Below are 26,240 nucleotides of genomic sequence, written 5' to 3'. Positions count from 1 at the left end.
TTACATTTGTTTAAGTACATGTGATTATGAAACTTATTTTTTTTTCAAAGTAACTACAGATTCAGAGGAAATGCCAGACACATCTGCCAAAAAAACAAATGCATGTTGCCAGACATTCTGCAATCTTTTAACATGAAGCCAAATTTTAAAGTGAAGTCAAAGGGCTTAGTTTCATGTTTACTTTGTTTGTCTCCCTGCAAGCAAAAAGTATGTCTAAAATGTAAAATGAATTATTATTTTGGTTTATGAAAGAGATAGGTAGACAGATTAAGCACTGAGTTTTTGACAGAAGTTCAAAGATAAAATCCATCCCTTATCCAAGGCGTACATTTGCATCTTATGCCGAGAAAGGGTCCTTCATATTGATTGCAGAAAACTAGGAATTTGTAGTCTCCTTTAAAACCAAAGCAGTAAAAACTAGAAATTTTTCTTTTTGCTGATTTTAAAGGGGGACAACCATGCATAGTACATTTAGACAGGAAAGATTATATTTCAAAAGCACTATAGTTGTTTAAGATTATCCCATACTGCAACATGCATGCATGTGAAATGTAATTTTTTTGTAAAACTTTATAGGGTGACTATTTTCTAAACAGTCTTGCAGGTATGTGTCTGAGATGGCCACCTTCAGGCAGCTGCATTGAGTGCTTGTTGCGCAGTATGAGTACAGCAAGCAAATTTACCAGCAAACAATTCTGTTTGGAAAATGTATAATATATGTTTTGTTGACTAGGAAATGTGGTATATCAGACAAGATATGGTAAGGAATTTCTTGTTGTTATTTTTCCTCTCATATTGGTATAAAATATTACTGTGGACAAGTCTGCAGTATACTGAATGGAATTATACAAAAATGCAAGTTTTTTCAAGAAATCATTGCAGCATTTCAAATTCTGCTCCACAAAGCGTTAGGTTCAATTTTTATTTATGTATTAGATTATTTGTATATTAATTAATTCATTCATTCACTTGCTTGTTTACTTATGCACTTATTTATTGATGAATTTGTATTTGTTGACTAAAGTAGAGCACTGATCTTGTTGGATGATTATCACACTCAAGGCACAATTTCTATAAAAAATCCAGTGATTCCACCTGCTTGTTTAAGGAATATGATTATGTCGAAAGTAGGAACCTGTTTATTTATGGAATATTATTACATCTAAAGTATGAACCTGTTTGCTTAAGGAACATGATCATGCCTAAAGTATGATTGTGAACCTGCTTCATCAGATGTTCTTGCAAGGTCTCATATCTGAATACATACAGGAAGGTAATACTGCTTTATACGTTATCTCTACAGAAGGTTAACTAAAAGAAAACAACTAAGCAAAGATAAAACATAGCACAAGTTATCTATATTTAAGTCTCTGGAATTTTTTTTTGTATTATTTGAATAAGAATTTTTTTCTATAATTTTAAGTGTGCATTTTGAATGCATTTCAATGAAATAGCATGGTAATGTCTCTGCCTATATTTTTTTCTCATCCTATCCCATGTGGATTGTTCTGCAAAGTTTTTTGAGCAATTTTTTACTTAGAAAAAGAAAAGTGAAAGGTGCTGAGACAGGTGAAAGAAATGCAATAACAAAACAGCATGCATTTTTTATAGTATTGTATTTTATTTATGTTTTGTTGATTGAGCTATCCCTCTGGGTAAGTGGTGCATTTTCACATGAGACTCAGACTAGCATTCTTACTGACTATGGACTATTTTTTGTCAGGACACCACAGAAATTCTCCTATCTCTGTTCCCTGAGTGCAAGGGGATCTTTTACATCTGGCTGAGCTACCACCAACTCGTACAGATGGGACTTTGGTTTAAAATGTCAGCCAAAGAACAGCACACTCAGAAGTGCAGCACCCAACCCCTGTGTCAGTATTCGAAAAGGAATCAAATTAACTTGATGTGGAAACAGAACCCACAGTCTTCTGATTTTCCAGCATCAAAGCTGATTCCGCTACCTATTATGTCACTGAACCTGACATCAGTGTGGGGTCAGAAACTATCAGGAACACTTCGTAACCAGGTAAGTAAGCTGGTTCTTCTGTGACCCTTTTCACTTTAAGAGCTATATCAATGACTTTTATTTTATTTATTTATTTGACATTTGTTAACCAGGTTGGTCCAGCTGGGCAGGAGCCCATTTTCAGTGGAGACCCGAGGAAAAAAGCTCCAATTACAAAAACAATTAGGCTAACATAGGTAACAAAAAAATAGAAAGTAGCATAATCAAGTATAACTGCAAAACATATTAATAGAAATATGACTCAAACATATTTAGACGACAGCAAGAGGGTTTTCTCAAAGAAATGAGTACATGAACCTCTAATGTTTTTTTTTTTTTAAGTACGAACAAGTTATATACAAGTGATCAAACAAGTGATATACAAGTGAATCAAATTTCTTGCCTAGGCTTCATAGGAAGGTATAGGTGCTTTCAGGAGTTCAGAGGGAAGGAGCACCAACTGTATAAAGGGGAAATGTTGGGTAGGATCTAGAGACATGATTTAGTGTTGAGAAGATAATGTTTGAGTTCCTTTTTAAAGTGTGCAGGGTGTATGATGGGGCATATGTTTAGAGGAAGTTAATTCCAAGTGTGGGCGATATTGCAGTTATATTGTAGTTTGCCTGTGTTCTTCTTTGGATGATCTACATTCAGATGTTGTTGGTTAGAGGTGCAGAGGGTTCTAGAAGGGGTATAGGTAGATATAAGAGCAGTGAGAGCTGGACAGGATGAAGGCCTGTATAGAATGGAGTGAATAACTTGAAATTGAGAAAGTAGCAGTAGTTGAGGGAATTTGAGCCATTGTAAGGAGTTTAGGGACAGGCGGTGATGTGAGTTGTAGGGGGAGTTGGTAATGAATCTTGCGATTTTGTGATACGTTTGTTGCAGTTTGTTCATGGTGGTAACTTGGTGGACTTAGCAGCTTGTATACTTGCTTGTACTAAAGATAGATCTGAAGACTACAGGTTCTATTCCCACTTCAGCTGCATTATTTTTTTTTCAAATATTGGCATTATAGAGCATAGGAGAATGCTGGATTGAAGAGGTGCTGTTATTTGGAATTAAACAGAGGTCCCATCTGCCAGAACTGATGTTAGCCAAGTAGTTGTAAAATATTTGACTATACTTATTTTAAAAAATGAAGTAGGGATGTTTTATTTCAAATGATAAATTAAATATTTCAAAACTGGGTTATGTAAGATAATGGTTGTCAGGTTTGCTTTGCACACATATGATTCTGGTTCAGTAACAACTAGAACTGCTAGGGTTTAAGTCACAAAGAAGGCAGAATACTTGACAATGATTTTGGAAGATCAGAAAGCTGTGGGTATTATTCTCATACCTGTCAGCTAAATTCCTTTTGTCTGTCACTCAGCTCAGAGGATTAACACCGTTAATTTGCTGCTCCCTGTGGTCTTCAATTTGATTACCTCAGACCTCTTTGCCTACTGTCTGTGCTCTAGAGCAGCTGAGGAACTGGTCTAGGCTTTACAATAATCTCCTGGACTATGTGCCTAGTAGCTACCTATGAATCTGAATATATTATCAGAAATGCACATGGTATAATTAGGTGGAAAACTAAAAAATACATATTAGTTTCACTTATTTTCATTATGTCCTAAATGCAAACAAAGATATCTGGATATCAAATAGTCATAGAAGTCTAAAATTACTGCATGCTTGAAAATGCCTATAAATATTCCTACAAAAACTACACTAAGTTTATTAAAGTGAAAAACATGGGCATGCATGTCTGTAATACTAGGGTACATCCATAAAGGTCTATGTCATATAATCAAATGGCCACAATGTCAAATGTTATCTCGTCAACAATTCAGGCTGCCAACCCCCCCCCCCATAGGGGGGGTTGCATCCCCCCTCCGGTAATTATTTATACCAACTCCGAGATTGCACTATAGTGGGAAAAATGGCAAATTTCCTGATCTTGACCACAATGCAATCTCACTCAGAGCAGTATGACAGCCTGCATTGTCAACATGATGATATGTTCGACAATATGGACATTCGATTATATGACATAGACTGCCCCAAATTATAGATTATCTTCAACTGGTGCATTTGTTTACTCATATCTGATGTGACATGTTGCAATATTTGTGTTCACTAATAAAAAGTTCTCCACTGCTATCATTTTTTTGTTGTTCATTCTTAAACTGCTGCCACTTGTTATCAACACCACTGTTCACAGATTACTGTAGTATGCTGTCTACTTGTTAAAAATGCAGTTTTTATTCCCTAATGATTTTTCCAGCTGCTTATAAATGGTTAATAGGTGTGCATCCATAAATATATCTCTGAAATTCATTCATATAGCATAAGTTGCCAAGGTACTGGAAAAAATCCCATCATCATTTTCCTGCAGACTGCTGATTTGCTGTAAATGCTGTTTGAACATTAGTCAACATTACAGCTGCACAATGTTTTCCTACAGGAGAACCTGTAACTAGAAATATCTCCTAAAATTCATGTGGCATAATGCACTTGAGATATGGAACATTGCCAGTACTGCCATTATTTCCTCCCTACATGTTCACAGAATACTAACATTTCTATTTGTTCAGTTATTCGCCTTTACTGATGATGAATCGCATGATATAGATTACTGCTAATGGTGTGAAGGCACTCATGGACAGGGTGCACACTCCCTGACTTTGTATCTTATACAGATCCCTTGGACATAACTCATGGACAGGGTGCACATTCCCCGACTTTGTATTTTATACAGATCCCATGGTGAAGCGACATAACTCATAGACAGGGTACATGATCCCGACTTTGTACCTTATACAGATCCCATGGTGAGGTGACATAACTCATGGATCGGGTGCACTTTCCCCACTTTGTATCCTATACAGATCCCATGTTGAGGTGATTAGGTGACATAACTCATGGACAGGGTGCATGCTCCCTGACTTTGTATCCTTGTACAGATCCCATGGCGAGGCAACATAACTCATGGAGAGGGTGCATCCTCCCTGACTTTGTATCTTATATAGATCCCACAGTGAGGCAACATAACTCATGGACAGTGTGCATGCTCCCTGACTTTGTATCTTATAGAGATCCTATGGTGAGGTGACATAACACATGGACGGCGTGCACACTCCCTGACTTTGGATGTTATACAGATCCCATGGTGAAGTGACATAACTCATGGACAGGGTGCATGCGCCCCACTTTGTACCTTATACAGATCCCATGGTGAGGTGACATAATAAGTTGCAAAGCTTCACTGTATTCTATAGATGTTCAAATGCTGTCAGAATTAGTTTATTGCTCACATTTCATGTCTGTCCTGGTACTCAGGTATCCAGCTGCCCCCTCTCTCTTCGGGGAGTAAGTGTGCTAGTGAAGGTGTATGTTATTTGTTGCTGAAAATCCATTTTTGGAATAAACTGCCTAACAAACTATACCAATGGAAAAAACAAAAATAACTGTTGTCCTGGTCCCCTTCAATAAACACATCACACCAAATGACATTTGACAACCTTTATTGAACTTTCATAAACATCACTTTGTTATCCAATATTTATTATTTACAACTGAAACATTTCACTGATTGAATTCCAGCATCTACATCCATGTAATGTTAATCAGAACAGTGTGACCTTGCTCATCCTGACCCAGTAAACAGCATCCATACTTCCAAATCACTTACTTATGAAGCAGTGTCCCATTACTCACTTCATTTGCCATTTATTGAATTAACATCCAACCAAATAAGCAGCATCCTTACCCCACTTGCTTATTTATAGAGCCACCTCCAAATACTCACTTTTCTTTCCCAATTCATTGAAATGACCATCCAAACCAGAGGGGGAACAGAAGAGGGCAAGCCAGTCCTTCTTCTCTGCCCTACCCAGTCACCACAACCCCCACTATTCCAACCAAAAGAGAGAGGGAGGGTGGTTAGCAAGCTCACACCAAAATATGATTCCTTAACCAGTTACATTTGCATAAGCCTCTTAAGCCCCTCCCTACCCATACCTCCTTTCCTCCCAATCATCCCTCTATCCCCATCTAACCCTTTCCTCCCCCTTACTCTTACTAATATATTTATCTAACCCCCACTCTGACGATGTCCCTAGACAAATTGATTTGTTACCAAACCTCATTTGTCCCAGTCCCCTTCAATAAACACATCACACCGTATGACATTTGACGACCTTTATTGAACTTTCATAAACATCACTTTGTTATCCAATATTTATTATTTACAACTGAAACATAATATCACTGACTGAATTCCAGCATCTACATCCATGTAATGTTAATCAAGACAGCGTGACCTTGTTCATCCTGACCGAGTAAGCAGCGTCCATACCTCCAACTTGCTTACTTATGAAGCAGCATCCAGTACTCACTTCATTTACCACTTACTGAATTAGCATCCAACCAAATAAGCAGCATCCTTACCTCTGCTCACTTATATTACTTATGAAGCAGCATCCCATTACTCACTTCATTTACCATTTATTGAATTAACATCCAACCAAATAAGCAGCATCCTTACCCCACTTGCTTATTTATTGAGCCACCTCCAAATACTCACTTTCCTTTCGCAATTCATTGAAATGACCATCCAAATCAGAGGGGGAACAGAAGAGGGCACGCATGTTCCTCTTCTCTGCCCATCAGCCTAACAAGGCTGTTCCCCCTCTCTCAGATAAATTTTAGCAACCTAACCACCATTACGTCATTAGTCCAAACATTATTCAGTGTACCCCATTCTCACTAACATAACTGGATCCATGTCATCACCTTTTAAAGTCCTATCACATAACTAACAAAATTAACCCACTAACTGAAAACAAACCACTGATCCCTTTACTATGCCAGTGTAACAGACCATAACCTCAAAACCCAGCATTACCACTGCATATGAACTAAATAATCCATGCCTCACAACCAATGGAAGCCTAGCAATGATTCAAAAGGCATAACCAGCCAACTGGATGACCAACCCTAAGTCCATTGCCAATGAAACTACACAGAGGCAACTTCCTACCCTCAAGCTACCTTGCATCCCCATTTTACCACTCAAATGAATGTAATAACCAAATGAAATCCCTTTAAGGTCAGTGCGATAGTAATCCTGACATCCCACCAACTGTCCATTATTAACACAAAGAGTTTTAAGTGGCTCTCATGGCATTTAAGCAATTAACCTATAACAGCATCCTTAAATAATAATCATCCAAGAGCCATCCTGCCATCCCTCCAACTATCCGATATAAGTGCAACACCTAAAGGCCATCCTCATCCTTGCTGACCCTCAACACATTTCCGGAATGACTACCTGTAGCCATAACAAATGCCACAGAAGCTATAACCCTTGTACTCAAATCCAAAGACCAATCATTGCACAAAACCCATTTTACAATAGTCAATGTCTGTCCCTCTAACCACTCAATCCAAGGCAACCCCTAAAACCACTGAAAACAAACCAAATTCATGATAGCACAATACTATGCTCCTGAGTAAGGTGCTGACTGTTAGAACATCTAACACATGCATAACCTTAAACACCCCCCCAAATCAGTACCTCTTAAAGACCCTCCTGTCTAAAACCCTAGCCATGACACAACAAAGTAGAACATGGCCAACTTCTGTTAAACTCCAAAAGCATGTCTTGCTTCAACCCTCAATCACCCATCCAAACAAAGCTCCCTGCTCCCAAAATATACCATAACCACTCTCATGCCAACAGTGCTTCCAGAAACCCTACCTACAACACTCCCTTAAGCATAATTGAAATGGTTCTTGTGGTACTCCATCTAAACCCTAACCTAGTATGTAACATTATCAAAACCTACCATGCCCCATGAATCATATTAGCTTTCTATCACCAGATCAGATCATGGGCCCTCTACCAACACAGTAACCTGAATAGATAACTGTAAAATGCACCCCAAAAGCTCCACCCAAATCTGACATGCCTAACTGCATACTTACCCTATTAAATTACTGGAAACCTCGTAACCTGCTGATCCCAAAACCACCCAACTTCAGCTGTTGTTAATTCCACCCCACTGAGGTTCTACACCAAATTGTCTTAATACTAACTAAACACCTGCTACACCATGCCCCTAATTTACCTCAAGCATACCTGACGCCACAGTAATCTCGAACCATACAAACTCTTACTTTCCTAAATGAGCACCTGGAAACATATCAGTACCTGTAACCTCACTGCCTTCCACGCCAATGTCCAAAACCTCCAAAAGCAGCAGCATCTGTCCAATCCACTTCATTCAGACTCACCAGCTGATACAAACTGTGTTCTTCACCATCTCAGCCAGAAATTCTGTACCTCCATTATCTGCAAAAGAAAACAAATTAAGCATCTTACTGTCATAAAAATTGTGAAATATATAGGTATCAGTCTCAATCCACCCATTTATGGACTACCAGTCAGATGCTCTGCCCCCATGGTAACATAATGAGTCACATTCCCAAGAACATATGGTCAGTCAAACTGTGACACAATTGCTTTCAAATCCCCGCATTCTACAAATACAGGTAGGCACAATACAAATTAAAGATGGGAGTCAAACCCTTTACCCTGTGTGTATACAGCAAACTGATGCCCCCCCCCCATCCACTATGTCCATCCAATACCACCTGCAGTGAGCTAGCTAACTGATATAGGGACTCTGTAGCTAACTTTCAACCGTAAAAGGTCACACACTGCTGGTCATTATAGATCACCAATATCTGTATTTAACTATTGCTGCCACTAAATAAATTTAGTATATACCACATCTGATCGTGATACAATTAGCAACAGTACAACATTCCAATTTGCTCACACAATGCACAATACACCCCTCCACATGATTGTTAGTGCTTTACTAACCAAGCCCAGCCTGCCCCAGCATTTCCTTATGAGTAGTCAACCCCTGCCACCCTCTATCCACCCTCAACTTCCCCCATTTTGGAACTGGGGTCAAAATGTTACTTCCACAATCCTCTTACCCCAAACTTTACACCACCAGGTAGCTAACACTGCCACAGTATCTTCATCATCATTCATCTGCCCTACCGCCAAGCCAGGAATTAGCTCCATTTTAATAGAGTAGTCCTTCCGGTGTTCAACCCCAACTACAGCCATCTACTAAACATACTGTAAACACACCACACACATGCCTGGAGTAAATTAGTTAACCTTACTCAGAGCTCCCCATCCTGTAGGCTCCCCAAATGCACTACTACTACCCCCCATTGTGGACATTCATGGGCACCACAACTATTGCCCAGGAGTAGTTATTATTGTCCACACAAAATCTGGATAGTTGACAGATATGATGGCCCCTCTTCTGACAATGAGCCATCACGCATGTGTAGCGACACCCATTGACAACTGGGCTCAGAGCCCGTAAAAAATACTGGCCACATCAGTTGAGGAAAATCCTCACAAAATGAGCATGACAGACCCCAGCGAAACCCAAAACCAATTGACCAAACCAATAATAAATCAACATAACATGCTATACACGTGCCATCACCCATGCCAAGCGGAGCCCATGACTTCTCAGCCAGGCCACAGACCTCACCATCCAGCAAGCCTCACCCTCAGAGCAACCATGCGAACCATCAGAAAACTACAACTCCACAAGGAACACCAGCCATCGGAGCCCAGAAATCTGAATAAAAGCTGGGGAAAAAAAAGGAACAAAAGCCGACACAAAAGAAACCTCTGAACCATCATGTTCACAATCTAGCCAGGTTGCAGACGAAGCAGAGCTGCAACATATATACCCCGCCAAACCACGGCCCCCAGTCATCAAACCACCACATACCAATGACCTCGAGCATCCACTACCAGCCGCACAAACACAACGTTGTTGGAAAATACATCCTACATGACAACATGCCTTTCCTTTTTCTTTTTTTCTTTTTTTTTTAATGCAAGGACTCGGAGCAGCCAGCATGGTCTCCCGAAACACTGCACCACACCAGCCACCAGTAAAGCTGCATCCCAAACAACAAGTCCCTCTGAAAATGCCCACAGCAGCCCACAACCCCAAACCTGCATGCCAAGCCAATGTGGAGCCGTCCTCCCCTCACACGAATATGCCCCAACTTGCCCACCAACATGCAATCTAAATACCCATTGCTGAATATCTGTTCCAATACAACACTGGACGCCCATCAAAAATTTGCAATACGCTAGAGCTCTCCCTCCAGCCCCACCACACAACAGAACAAACAGCAACCACAAGCAAAGTAAACTCGACTCAACACAGCCCCAATCCTGTACCAAACCACACCTCTCAACCTCCCAGAGCAAGCAATCTGATTAAAGCCACAAACAAAAGTGGAACACCTGCCCAAAAATAGGGAGAACCCTCCAAACATTTCCCCGCAAAACTTAGAAAGCCGATATAATGACAGTTTCTGCATTAGGACAAACCCTTTGAAGTACATGAAGTCTGAAACACCATTGTCTGTCATCACTTTCTAACCTCAGTCTTTATTGATCAGCCACCAATCCAGAAAACCACACTATCTGATAAACAGATCAAAATACGGGGAAAAACCTGGACACTCTGTGAAAATCTGTATGGCCGAGAGGCATATCCTCTCCACCACCAACCCACACAACAGGCAACATTCCAGACCACTATCACCACTGCACCATGCATGCACGTGAATGCCACCACTCTGAGTCCCCCAATGCCCATGAAAACCCCAGCCTCATCAAAAGGCCAACAAAGCAGCAAAGAAAATTTCCTCCGACACTACACTCCTCCCAAAGACAAAAACACTCCAGACTGTCATGTCTCCTGTGAAAGACCATGGAGGGCTCCCCTAGCAAAACAACTCAGCAACACACCCATCAATCATCACAAAGTGCGACAAAGTTGCGCACACTCTGCCATGGGGTACAGTCCCTGGGCAAGGCTAGTCTCCTTCCGGATAGGAAGTTGCTACCTGAAAACTGCTGCCTCAATTAAGGTTACAGTCTGAGGGTGAGGACTCCTAACAGTGTCTCGTAAAGCAACTACCATGGTTTAAGTGAGACTGTGACCCAAAACATTTGAGGGAAACACCACCAGGCATGCATGAACATCACCAACAGCTGCAGCCAAGCTAGTGAACAGACACCGCCATCCCAACCAGGCCACAGACCCAATCCCATGAAAAGAACCAAGGCCTACACATTCCCTGACAAACAATCAGTGGAAAACCCCTGAATCAATGCTCTCATCGACCAGCCACTCTACTGAACCCTCCCAAGCAGTCTCCCAAACCACAAGCCACACACACCCCACCACCATTATTCTTACAGGTCCAGCACAATCATGAATGACATAACCCCTCCCACACGATGGCCACCACCAATCTGCCCAACCAAAGCCCCGAGCACCGCTTCCTCACCATCAACAACAAAGCACAGCAACAAAATGAACCAAACAATTGCCAATCAACCCGGAACTGCACAGATTCAACAACAATAAACATCTCAACAGCAAAAGCAAAGTGTATAAATCATCCACCAGCCCAGAACACCACCACTCACTCCCGAACATCTCCACTGCAACAGAGACTCCAAATGGCTGGCCACACACACAAAAAATAAAAGCAACCAGTGGTCTTACACTCAAAGCCACACCAAGCCCACTCAAATTACAGAACACTGTCATCTGGCCCCTCCAACTCCCCAACAACACTCCTACCATGGCCCACCTGTTCCACCATACCTACTGGTCATCTGGACGTAGTACTTGCAAGTAGTAAGCTCACACCAAAATGTGATTCCTTACTCAGTTACATTTGCATAAGCCTCTTAAGCCCCTCCCTACCCATACCTCATTTCCTCCCAATCATTCCTCCATCCCCATTTAACCCTTCCCTTCCCTTCCCCCTACACTCCTTACTCCTACTAATATATTTATCTAGTCCAACTCTGAAGATGTCCCTGGACAAATTGGTTTGTTACCAAACCTCATTTTCCACATTTCTGATTTAAATGCTGATCCTAGTGCATCTTTTTAAATACAGCAAATGTGAATGAACGCTATTAAAATATGAATAATTTACTTCTGAAATTCATTTCTTCATCTATTAAATCAATACAGAAATGTAAAGCGAAAGTTAAAGAATCCACAGAAACAAGAAAGTTAAAAAACATAACACTAAAATGTATAAACTTTTACTTAGCAGGAATGAACACATCCATTTCAGTCATCACCTTATAGTGTCTTTGATTTGAAAGAAAAGCTGCACCTATATTTGTTCTTTCAATTTTCATCTCAGTGATATAATTGCTGTTTATATATATCTGACAAAAAACAGTTTCTAACCATAAGTTTCAAATACACTATATCAGAACTGCATTACTCAAGAAAATTCACCACAGCTGAATGTCCAGCTATGATCACAATGTGTGTCATTCCTGAATCCAGGGGAAAGGGGAATGTAAAACATTCACTGCACAAAATCACAAACAGATCATAATGCAGTCCATGGGATAACTTTTATTAACACAGTAACCAAAAAACAATTGTTAAATGTTGTCCATATACTGAATAATGACCTTATTGAAATTCATTTTGGTAGTGTAACAGTACTGCACACATACTAAGTAATGACCTTAGAGAAAGCAAGTTTGGTAGGGTTAAGGTCTTTATGTCCTGTAAGATGTAGGTCGGGGTCTCCATTTGCTATAAGCTGAATTTCTAACACTTTCTCATCTATCACCAGATAATAAATGAACTGTACATTCAAATACATTGCTATTTATAAAGCTTCAGAATAACATGATGAGCCTATGTTCCAGGGAGAGATGACTAAGAAAAAGATATGAATACAGCACTATCTTAACTCCTGTTTATTACTAATGCTAAAGTATCTGAATAAAAAAAAAAAATAAACACTCTCTACATCAGCATATCGTCATGTTCAAATATGGTGGTACAATAAGGCATGCCATAGGTTGCTCAGATTTCCAGCTAAAACTAATTATCATAAGTAATGGTATAAAGCCAATGTTATTTTAACGTGCTGTCCTTTACGAGGGATACATATCATACAGATCCATCACTACTGCAATGCACACTGTAGAGTTTTGGAGACTAATAGGGAAAACAGAGTAAGCATAATGAATGGCTATGACGAGCTATTAGGCAGTAAAATGAGCACACCTGTCTTACATCCACTCTAAGCCAAGTCCTAGCAGGTTAGTAAAAATTCTAACATTAGTACATACTGGTGATTGCAGACCAGCTACTCCAGTCCCTACATCTGCTCTTTACTCTTCATTCCATACTATAAAATATTCAACAATTAACACTTGATTAACAAAATTGGAAGGCCACACAAACTGTTAGAATGTGACAAGGGCAGAAAGGAGAAGACAATAAAATAGGGTCTGAGGATACTGAGGTCTGGGTAGGACAGCCAAGTGAAGTCACAAGGTTTACAACTTTCAAAATGGTGGTAGGACATAATGAGTGTGTGTGTGTGTGTGTGTGTGTGTGTGTGTGTGTGTGTGTGTGTGTGTGTGTGTGTGTGTGTGTGTGTGTGTGTGTGTGTGTCTTTCTGTTTCTATATCTGCATAATTTTTAAATAAGGATGAATCAGCTCTTTAGAATCATAACTTGGAAATTAATATCATATTTGTGAGAGAGATAGATAATGTGAGGAGCTATCACTGCTACAATACACACTGCAGAGTTATATTGTCTAATAGGGAAAACACAGCAAGTAGAATAACTGACTATAACAAGCTATCAGAAATTGAATAAATGGTCAGCGAGCACACCTATCGTAAATCCTATCAAGTCCATGTACTAGCAGGTTATTTTCCTGGAAAATTTTTATTGATTGTTCAAGCAAAATATCACAATTAATTATTAAATATGTATAGTAGGTATCACAAAATGTTACAAACAAATGTTTAGCAATTTGCTTGTATTTGCAACCTACAATTATCTACCTATTTGCACTATTTACAACTAAACTTTTAATTTACTTACAAATAATTATTATTATTAAGCATTTTATGATTAATACTATTCAAATTTTTATTGAGGGAGATTCAACCTTTTCATTATAGTCCAGTTTATCCAATGAGTGTATAATTTTAAGCCAGTATTTATAATTTACTATTTTTGAATCTGACTTCACTTCCAGTGTTTCTTTCTCTTTTTCTATTACTAAGTTCAGAAGTTAGAGAAATTCAGAACATTCAGAAGGATTATTCTGACACGAGTTCCTCATCATAACTTTTCTAGAAATTTCTAATATGATCCAAAGAGAAGAATACTGGTCTTTTTCTATAGATGTTGGAACAGGTACAAAATACAGTATCCGTTCTCTAGTAATTATGCATCTGGGTGACCACAAACCTTGTATAAAAAATTCTCTTTGTCCTAAAAGGTTTCTAAAAGTACACAGCTATGCACAATGGCTCTAATTCAAAAATGTTACCAAGAGATATAAGCCTGGTACACATCTTACGGAAACCATTTCTAATTCAGAGACAGCCCTACGACAGTGCTGTACCATGTGGCAGTGCAGTACCACAGTGGATATTTCTGCTGCCTACCACAAATGCTAATGAGGCATTGAAGGGGAGTTGCCTATATTAATTAGGTATGTGATTTCCCTTCAGAAATGCCTGTAGTAAGTTAATTTTGTAGCCATCTGTGTTAATGAATAAGGCCAAAAGCTCATGAACATCCACTGGAAATTAGAACTAAGTGACCAGAAGTAGTTTAGCAGACAGGTAGTAGCATAGCAGCTCATGCAAATGTGTGGCTGCATCAGTGAGTGTATACAGAAAGATTAGTGGCATCAGGATCACCCGCAGGTGTGTGTGTGTGTGTGTGTGTGTGTGTGTGTGTGTGTGTGTGTGTGTGTGTGTGTGTGTGTGTGTGTGTGTGTGTGTGAATCTGTGTCTATGTTTGAATGAGTGAGTGTACCTGTGACTGCAATCAGGTTAGGGGGCCTGTGTGTGTGTGTGCGTGTGTGTGTGCGTGTGTGTGCGTGTGTGCATGTGCCGTGTGTGCGTGTGTGTGTGTGTGTGTGTGTGTGTGTGTGTGTGTGTGTGTGTGTGTGTGTGTGTGTGTGTGTGTGTGTGTTTTTACGAATGTATAATTGTGTGGGGGGACTATCACACTTTCACACTCCCCTTGACTAATAAACAAATCCTGCAACACTGGGGTGATGGAACACTAGACAGCAGGATAGCTGTTCATTTCATGTTGAAAAAGCACTTTGAAGATAACAGAACAATGTTTTGAAGGGGAACACTAGAGACTAGGAATAACTTTTTATCATGACTTTAAAGAACTTAAAAATAATAGAACAATGGTTTGCAACATGAAAAATGTGAGGCAGGGTGAAGACTAGACACTGTGAATACTTTTATACAAGATGCCATAATCAAACCCCCTATCTGAAGGATTTACACTCAGTATGCTAGTCCACAGTAACACCACTAAAGACAAATGATGCTTTTAAATATTACCTTATGTCTCTTGAAATAATGAAAAAGTGTTAAAGTAAAAATTTGAAATAATGAAAAAGTGTTAAAGTAAAAAGAATGTTTCAAACCCTGCACACGTGATACAGTAAGGGGCTTTTCAAGCAGAAGCCTTAACCCTCTACACTAACTAATGAGCTAGTGCAACTTCCACTATAAGAAGTATGAAACTATAATGTCTGCCAGTATTTAATGACAGTAACATTTCTGAAATTACAAGGGATGATGTATGTATAAGAGGCATCACCTGGAACTTTCTGTAAAATTAGTGACCATTAAGAGGGATGGTGGTGTGTTCATGGACCAGGAGGCTTTGTGTAAAGTTGAGAGAAATATTAGCCAATTCCAGGGAGAATTTTTAAATTGTTACTTGAACTCACATTAAGAGTTAATAGAGCAACAGGTTTACCATCATAATACACTTCATGATCAATAAAAAGTATGAAACTCTAATTTCTGGCACTATTGACATATTGTTAGGATCTGTGATGTAAGAGGGCGGAGACAAAAATAAGAAGAAGCATTGAGGATTTGAGGACGTTCTGTCAATTCATGGACAGGTAAGAGGAGAAGAGGTGTATGGATTTGTGTGTGTGTGTGTGTGTGTGTGTGTGTGTGTGTGTGTGTGTGTGTGTGTGTGTGTGTGTGTGTGTGTGTTTGAATGTGTGCATGTGTGTGTGAGAGAATGAACTGGGGGATGCTTGTGCCAGTGATAAATACTGCAGGATAGTGCTTGATTGCATTTATGGTCATGACAGGTGATTCAGAAACATGCAAATTAGCTGATGATAAGATCTTTCCTCATTGTAGCTAAAACGCCTCTGAATTGCAATTACCCCATTGCAGAAACAGTCCCTTTTGGCTGTTTCTCTTACTTCCAGTGGTGGGTTTTTTTCTGAATCCTTGGGAATATGTTTCCAGTTTACATTTCATTTCCACATCACATCTTCATCACTTTGTTGTTTGACCTTATTTATTTTTCTCAGTTTTTTCAGGTATGTAAAAGGCTCTTTGCAGACATTTCCAGCTGTATGTCATCAAAAACTGGGATTGTGAAGCTTCTCCAACTGATTTTAGTATCATAGTTTTGTCTCTGTCATTTGTGTTGTAGTTCTCCTATTGGAAGATGAAGTTTCAGAATGGAATAGTCAAACTATCCTTGTAACATATAACAGTTTATACATATCTGACAATATAAATTTGTCCTAGATAGTCAGTTAATTTAGATATGCTTTATTCCTCCTTTTTCCTTAGAAAACAAAATTTGGATTGTGCAAACTATATAATTCCTTGAGTAACAATTCAGTCTTCTTTTCCTAGATCAGATTATATGTTCAGCCTTTGCAATATTTTAAGATTCTGATTTTGGTAGCAGCTATACTAAGTAATAACATTTCTATCCCCTTGATAGCATTCTTATTTTATTGCTGCTTTATATTACTTATTTAGTGATACAAATGGGCAAGATAATATGAAAAGTTTCTTAATTTCATTTTGTTTGCAGATAAATTTCCTAACATTCTTTAAGAAACTGTTAACATATTTCAAGCATGTAGGTGAATATAAATTATATTGAAAGTAATTACATAGCATTAGTCACATTTTTTCCATAATTCTTGTTTAACTATGTTAGATTCTCTTTTTTAATTAAATAATGGTTTTAAAAGTTCTTTCCAATTAGCAATATGTGAAGCATCCAACCAATGTAATATTATTTCAGAAAGAAACTGGTTTCTTAGAAGCTTCTGTATCTTTATTCCTTCTTTGTCTCATTTCCTAATTGAGGTTTATATATTATTCATGTTTTGTGAGGAGATGCCAAATGAATCTTATTATTATTATATATGTATATAGTCTTTATATATGTTTCTTCTACAGGTGATCAAGGTAAAATTACCTGAGCATCTGTAGCCAGAAGAAAAACACAGAGGAACGTAACCTCTGTTTTTCATAAGAAATCATTGCTGATGAGATTTCTGATTGTACATGGATAATTATTTACTTCTTTTGGAAGATTTCTACTTCTTTGAGTTGGTGCAACCATGGATTGGGTATATATGCATTCAAGGGATGTGTGGGGCTTACATCCCTACATCAGGGGTATATAGTTCTTGCACCCCTGCAAAAAAAATGTAAAGTTAATTTTTCAACCTCTTCTGATCCTCTGGATTTTGGCAATACAGTGTTTTGTAGTAGAATCATTTATATATAACTTACTGGGAATCAGAGCTGTAGTCTGTGCTATTTATAAAATTATTATAAGTATAACCATTTTATAAACTCTACTCTTTCTTCAAAAGTGAAAAGCATGAGTTCTAACTATTAATTAGCTGGTTTAACTTATTAAAAACTCTACCATAAGTGCTTGCCTTTTATAACTTGCAAGTGTTCTATTAAAGTTATACGTAAGTATTTTCATTCCTTGGAGTATTGTTTAGTATATTTGGTTTGCTTTTTTGATCAAATGATATTCCTAAGATGTCTTTATACTTATTTGTCATGGTTTGAACTTATTTTAATGAATTGTCAATATGTGTTGCTCTTTGCATTGTATCATCAGAAGTATTTTTGATTTGAAGGTATTTCCAGCATTTTGTGCTGTAAAATAACTATTCTCTTGAATAGCTATAGCTAGTGGTTGTTTTAAAATAATGCAAATAGAATAGGTAATAATAGGTATCCTTGTGTAGTGCCTTATCAATTCACTATACTCAATAAAAAGGATACAATTCTAACATAAGCTTTATTATCTGAGTATACAGATTTTTTAAACCAATAAATTCCTCAGGGAGTACAAATTCTTCTAAAATTTTCAATAAATAAATCTCAAATGACTATGTCAAATACCTTCTCTATGTCAAGGCTTACACATTCTGTTTCTATTTTATTATATTGTACAATGTATACTAAAGAAATCCTTTTTATATTATCTTGAGTTTGTCTTTAAAAGATAAAGTCTTTTTGTTCAATATCTATTATATCAGGAATAAAATTCTTCAACCTGTTATAATGGATATAAAAAAACAGTAGTCTGTATTTAATAAATATATTGGTGAAATTAGCCAATTTCTCCATGAATATTGCATCCTGTGTATAGATTGAATGCCTGATAATATTTGATAAAAGAAGTCTATACATTTTCTGGTAATATTTTACATATCCTTCAAATTATACCATCAATTCCTGAAGCTTTATTCTTTTTTCATTTATTTTATTTAATGTGTAACTTCTTTAAGTGACATTGCTTTGTTGATGCTTTTTTATGACCTTTTCTGAAAATTTCTTGATATTTATTCTTTTCATAAAGTCCAATAAATTGTAGTGTCCATTTCATCTATTACAGGGTTTTTTTTTTGGATTATCATAGTATTACCCAAATTTAGAAAATGATTTATTCTATCTGTGTTATAGAATTGTTATTTTTAATACTTCTGATCTCACAGAAATTATGTTTTTTTAGTTAGTCTTTGATTTTCTTATCAAATAGTGAGTTCCTCTAGATGGCATTGAATATGAAGATAGAATGATTTTTTTTCTAAGGCTATCTCTTTTTTGGAATAATAATGATGCATAGTTTTATTTAAATTATTTGCATGTTATTGGTAGAAATATTTTGATTTTATCCTCCTGTTGCTTCTTTTTGACTGTATAACACTCAACACAACTTTTAAAAGATTCACATTTGCTTGTACAAAATTGAGCTTTTTGCTTCCAAGTACAAAATCTAAAATAAAAACTATAGTTCCTACACAATAAGTTTTCAAATTATTTATAATTTTTACAGAATCTGTATGATTCATAGTTTAATTAGTATCCTAACCAAACGTCCTTTATTTACTATTTTATCCAAGATATGATGTTAAAGGACAAAATCCTTTACCCAAAATTTTACTGACTAGTACTTAGCAAACTGCCCCAGGTGCCATTTTAAGCCTAGCCAATTACCTCATTTAAGAATCAAACCCTGCACCTTGCGTTTGAAAGGTAAATACCTTAACTATTATGCCAACCTATCGCCATCATGTAGAACGCATATAGTATGACATTAGACCAGTAACCTTTTTCTTAATTGTAATTGTCAGAAAATGTATCAAATTAAGTTAAAATGTTCTTTTCTGGTCATAAGAAGTCATTTCAGCTAGACAGTTACATTTAACACATTCCAGTAAATGCTTCACCATTTGGTATTGTGTTGTTCCAAACCTAAAAACAGAGAAGAGAAAGCAAAAAGTGAGTGCCCATATACAATTTCAAAGAACAAATATATTATATCTGCTTAATGTTAAGTTGCACAAGTTTCTTAAAATCATTAGAATTTGGATTAACTTTGTTGCTCTTCTGGGCATATTATGTTTATACAGATTGTTTGTTTAAATAAAAAAAAAGTTATCTCAGACTGCCGATAAGCACTAATGTTTAATGTATAATTATTTCATCACTAACATTGCTTTATTCCCTTGTTTCCACCATTCCATTTTCCACATCCTTTACTTTCTCTTAAAAATATGCTTACCTCATGTGGGTCTTAGCATTTATATTATTGCTACCTCTCCCTTTTGCTCAACCTCCCTTCTTATAATTCTTCCTTTCTTTTCTCTCCTTCCCTCTCTATTACTATTCGGTCCATACCTCTCAGCTACTCCCTCCTGTCTGAGTACTCTCAGAAGTCTGGACAAAGCCAAAAACAAGGAGGAGACAAAAGCTCAAAAACAAAGATGGCCTTCAAATGTTGTTCTCATACACTTACAGAAAAAGGATGTAATGGCAGTTGTGATATCAACTGCAACAATTTCTAGAAAGGCAGTTACCAATGAGGCAATTATTAATATGGTGTAACACAGTTATTCTTTAATATATTGTACTCCATTATTATAAATAACTCTCAAATTGACTTGCATAGCTAAATACTGTGTATTTGGCAATGATATAAAACAGTTGCTGCTGCATAACAATCTATGTTAAGAGGTTCCTTATTACTCTGATACAAGAGCAGTTTAAAGCAAGACATTTATTGTTCAGTATAGACTGGCAGCTTGATTGAGATTCCACAAAGAAAAGTCTAACATAATCTAACATGACAAAACAACATACCTTTTGTACATGAAAACAAGTCTATGTGATACCTTTTGAAAAAAAAAAACTTCCAAAATTATTTGGCTGCTGGATGTCACATACTGTATAAGGAATGTTATAACTGATACAACTGTGATGAAGGCTGCTGCCTAAGTACTCCTTTTCTTCTCCCTGTTGTCAGTGTCTCTTAAAATGTGTAATTTTAATTTACTCAAGGATAAGCTCCTATGCAGTGAGCTAAGATAATCTCTCAATCTGTACATTAGTGTTTTATGCTCTCAAAGTTCGAACCCAAAGTGTGTCATGCAAATATCTAATTTTTGTCCATATTAATAGTATTGTGTAACTGTGTGCTACATATGTTATTAACCCACCATTATCATCTCTATGTCCTCATGATGGTTCCACTATGCTAATCCTTCTTGATCTAGATTAGAAACACTGTATTGTACACAGCAATACCTCTAAAGTGAAAAGATTTTCAAAAGGTGTCCAAATTTATGCTTCTTATCATTTGCCTTTGTATATACAGATCCTGAAACAATAATCATAATGACAACCCTAAGAGTAACACAACACAAGGATGTGCAGAACTACCCCATAAAGAAATATTTGTATATTTCTATCCCTAACTCCAAATCTCTCCTTCTTCCCACTCCTTCTGTGGTAGCAGTCTTTCTCTTCAGCATTTGTACAGTGTGCGGCGCAGAGCAGCATGGCATTAAACATCTGATGGAAAAATCTTTTGAGTTTTTTGCCTTCAGCCACATTAATCTGATGCCCTGCATGTTACTGTGTTTAGATTCACTGTGCTATGTAAAGACAAGTTGATATTTATTAGGTTACTTGATGTATTGTATAACTTATGGGATTTTACAATTGTCATGACTGAAGTGAAGACTAATGCATATATGCTCCTTTGTTCAATCTGTTGTCAGATTTTAAATTGGTTTAGTAGGACCTTGTATGTGGTGTGCTGAGATAATGCTCAGGTCGTTAGATTGCTTAGTGTATATTGTGTAGGTTCAATCCAGAAGTATGTGAAAGTGTTATTGAATCTGCAGTACATGATTGTTTTGTGTGTTACTGTTGGTGCCATCTTTTATTACCACACCATTATCTGGTTGCTGTATTAACATGCTTGTTCCCTGTTGTGAACACTTTTTATACAGATCATGACACAATAATGATGACAAACATAACAGTAACAGCACAAATGTGTGCAGAAATGGCTCTAGCCCTGTATTCGAATCTCTCTTGCTCATTTTTGTCCACAGCTTTTTCACAGATCTTGCACCAATGATGACTTCCATTAAATAGTGTTTCACATCTTATGGCAAAAGCTGGAGATTTTAATTTTGACTACACTAGCAGATTCACATTGTGCAAATGTGCTTAGTCCCACTGCCCAATACAAATGCAGATTGAGATTAGCATTGTGGGACAATTACTATAACATATTTATTAGGCCGTTGGATGTAATATACACTTTATGGGATGATACATTTGTCATCACTGTGATGAAGCCTAATACCTACATTTTTCATTGCTTCAATCTGTTGTTGTGGTCCCTTGAAATGAATTATTTTAACTTAAGAAAGTATGACTTCCTATGTTATTACCCACCACCATTCTTCTTATGTCCTTATCATGTTTCTACCATCCTGCCTCTTCTTGATCCAAATCATAGCACATGAAACATTAACAAAACACATATCTATTGTGGATTTCATCAGATTCTTCATGGTTTGTATGCCTGTAGTCCATATTTGTGCAGAGGTCACCACAGGGCAATATAAAATACTGCTAATTCTAGTTCTAAGGTAAACACCTTAGTATTTGATCATGCATGTGACAATACTTTGCCAAGAATGGCACAAATAAGCTTGCCAGTGTTGTACATCATGGAGAGAATTTGTAAAAAAAAAAAAACATTATGTGCTAATGGTGTGCTATACTCATCATACATGAATGTCATTGTGTAATTCACCATATTTTGCATCTCATGTCCTTTGCATATGCTCCTTCTGTAACTACAGGCATAAAAAATGTAACCTATGTTGCAGGTTTGTGAAATATGCTCTCACACTTTTTATTGAAGTCTTCTCTTCTTCCAAGTCTCCTCTGTTATGTCCAACAAGCCTCAGTGATGTCTCTAATATGATATGAAACATGAGGAAATTCTGTTGAAACTTGAGGAACCCATCTTTCCACAAAAAGAAAGTAGGGAAGTCAGTGATCCAACACTTACCATCATATTTTGTGGCCTACTTCAGCAGAGATTGCAAGGTTTTATTAAAGTGCTTCCTTAATTCATCATGTTGAGGAGGGCACACTGAAGGTCTTACTCGTTTTACTTTAAAACACTGGGAAAGCTGGTGCATCACTCATTATACAAATGGAGTTCTCTGGTAGTGGGTATTTCTTTGGGTAGGTTTACCATGGAAAAGAATAACACTAGCATTTTGGTTGTTGATAGGTTCATAGGTGATTACTAGGCTAATGGCTTAAGAGCCCTTACAAGCCTAGCCAATATGAGCCAGTTTTACCCAATATAAAGCACCCACAGGCATGAGGATGGCAAGGGTTTGTGCCTATGCCTTGAGTATCTAACAGATTGCCCCCATCCATAAAAGACATAGGCACTACCCCAGGTGTGGATTTGCATTTCCTCATCCACTGATCCAAACTGCATTTGAAGAAGGCCAGGGAAGTTTCTGCTAGACATGAATATAAGTTTGTTCCAAAGAAAGGGGAATCTCTGAGACAAATCTCTCTCTCTCTCTCTACAATGTTTTGTTTGAGTTGCTGGCTAAGTTTAGATTCCTAGATTGAGTGACCCTCATGCTTTTTGACTTGTGGATGTGTAGCAGCTCCAACAGGGCTGGATTTGTGAGTGCCTTGCAGGTCAGGCATAGGTCACCCCTTAATAGTCAGTAGGAGATGGAGTAAAGGGATAGGGCTTTTAGTCTATCTGTATAGGGCATGTTATTTGCACCCTCTAATTTCTTTGTGAGGAATCCCTGAGGTCACTTCAGCTGCTGTAAGTGCCTAGTCAAGTACATGCCAAATGGTGCATTGCACTGGATTATTGGTCTAATGAGGCCTGAGTACAGTGGGACTATAATTTCCTATGATCTAGATGCAATGCTTTACTTATAAGTTGTACCACATAGATGGACTTTCTTACCACTGTGGATGCATGGCAGTCAAAGTTCAGGCTACTATATCTGTGTACAAAGAAAGCTCACCGCTGAGTCCACTCTTAGGCGTGTGCTATTGATGTTGTAATTTGCAGGGGTATTTGACTTCCCAAAGGTCATGACAATGCATTTTTTTGCATTTAGTTTTAGGCAATGTTTCTGGCACCAGTCATTTATCTGATCTAGACCTTCCTGAAGGATATTTACATAATTGGGGGATTCAATGATTGGCCCCAGTTTGCAGTTGTTTGCAAATTTTGTCATCCAGAGGCCTTCCACATTAGCCTTGATTTCAGAGAAGTATATACTGAAAATGAGTGGTCCCAGCACTTAACCCTGTGGCACACCACTAGTAATTGGTAGGGTTACAACCTGTCCCACTTTGCGAGGGATATTCCCTCTTTGGGCAGTTGTGTCCTGACAAAAAAATTGTAAAAATGGCAAATGTCCTGAGATTTTAGGACAAAATTATTTCCTATATTTTATGTAATAGTTGCATAAAACAGTTATTCTGCATCTAAAATACCTAAACGTTATAAGAAACAGAATAAGCAAGTAAAATGCTACAAGAATAAGCTTTTATTTAGGCAAAAAAGTTAAGTTCTAACCTTTGTACTGACCGTGGGTATGTGTCGGCCTGTAAAATCTGATGTTTGTACCACAAATGTCCCACTTTGGCCATTTGAAAAGGTGGCAACCCTAGATTGGCCTCTTGCTGTATCTGGTTTCACCCACTTTAAGCACATGTGTCCTGTCCATGAGCCAATTAGGTTCATAGGTGTTTAATAGGCTAATAGTCAAAGGGCCTTTTTAAGCCTAGCCATGCATCCCAAATCTCTGACAAGTTCTGATACCCTTGATAAGAGTAAGCATAAGCCTGGGAGATGAACCATTTACAGGTTACCTGTGTCCATTAGAGACATAGATGCCAAACCAGGGATGAATTTCCAGTTTCCCAATCCAATTGTCTAAGTTGCACATGAATTGGATTAGGGAGGAACTCTGTCTCACATGGATGGGGAGCCTGTTCCATCGACGTGGTAGTCTCTGAGATATAGACCTATCTCTCCAACAGGTCCTATTTATATCACTGGCAAGTTTTAAGTCTTTAGAATGGGTAATTCTGGCGCGGTTTGCTTTGTGGATATGCAGGAGGTCCCTCAAAGTGGGGTCTGAGAATGCCCTGGCTGTATGCCAGGCAGAGATCTCTCCTTAAAAGCCTGTAGGAGACAGAATACAGGGATAGGGCCTTGAGGTGGTTGACACAGGACATTTTACTTATGCCCTGTATTCTTTTAGTGAGGAACCTCTGTGGACATTCCAACTGTTGGATATGCCTGCTTAGGTACATACCAAAGGGGGCATTGTACTCAATGATAGGTCTGATGAATGCTGAATACAGTAAAACAATGACTTCCTTGGACTTAGATGTCATACCTTTGTTTATAAGATGCACAACATATAATTATTTCCTCACCACTGTAGACACATGATTGTCAAAGACTAGATTACTATCTACGTATGTCCCTAAGTCCCTGACTACTGTGTCAACTCTAAAGGGTGTGTTGTCAATATAATAGCTACCAAGGATAGATGACTTCTCAAAGGATACTATTATGCATTTCTTGGCACTTAGTTTTAGTCCATTGCCCTCACACCAGTTGTTTGTCTGTGTCAGCCCCTCCTGGAGAACATTTGTGTCAGTATGAGATTCAATGATAGCTCCTAATTTGCAAGCATCTGCAAATTTAGTCTGCCAGAGACCATTGACATTGGCACTGGCATCTGAGAAGTAAATGCTAAAAAGGAGCATTCCAAGGACTGGTCCGTGAGGGACTTAATTTGTTATTGATTTACCATTGCCTTTTTCAGGGTGTCATTCTAGTGTCATAGTCAATAAATGATACAATGTATTGGCAGCCATTACTAGACTTGGTCCTGCAATAAAAAACACTAGCCACCTGAGTATAACATTCCTAGTTAGCATATGTATCAATAGACTTCTGAACCCAGGATGTGATGACATTTTTTTATTCAGTGCAAAGTGCACAGAAGTTCTCATTGTCTTTCATTACATTAGATAAAATCCAGCAAAAATTATAGCTTTGATTCCATCAATCCCTAAAAATCCTTCTAAAGTATGTATACATGCTAGTTTCATCACAAATGTTCTAAAAGGTTTTGGAAGTAACATTTGGTGCTTTTTTTTTTTTTTGCCTTTTTCCTTTGACTTGTACAACAAGTCTTCTAATCAAAAAATGGCTAAGGAATGGAGACAATTTCTTCATAAGCTTCTCCTACTTTTGCTATATTTTCTTTCGTCCTGCTTAATGCATTATCTACCACTGTGCTTTCTTAAAAGTTTTATTATTTACTTGTAAATCTACCAGATCAGGAACACTTACAGAAGTACACTGGGGTGTATATGGGAACATCGGAA

This window comes from Protopterus annectens, chromosome 2.part1 (genome assembly GCF_019279795.1).
Source record: "Protopterus annectens isolate FY-2018-M chromosome 2.part1, PAN1.0, whole genome shotgun sequence".
NCBI classification, from domain to species: Eukaryota; Metazoa; Chordata; order Ceratodontiformes; family Protopteridae; genus Protopterus; species Protopterus annectens.
Note: the sequence above shows the minus strand (reverse complement) of the source record.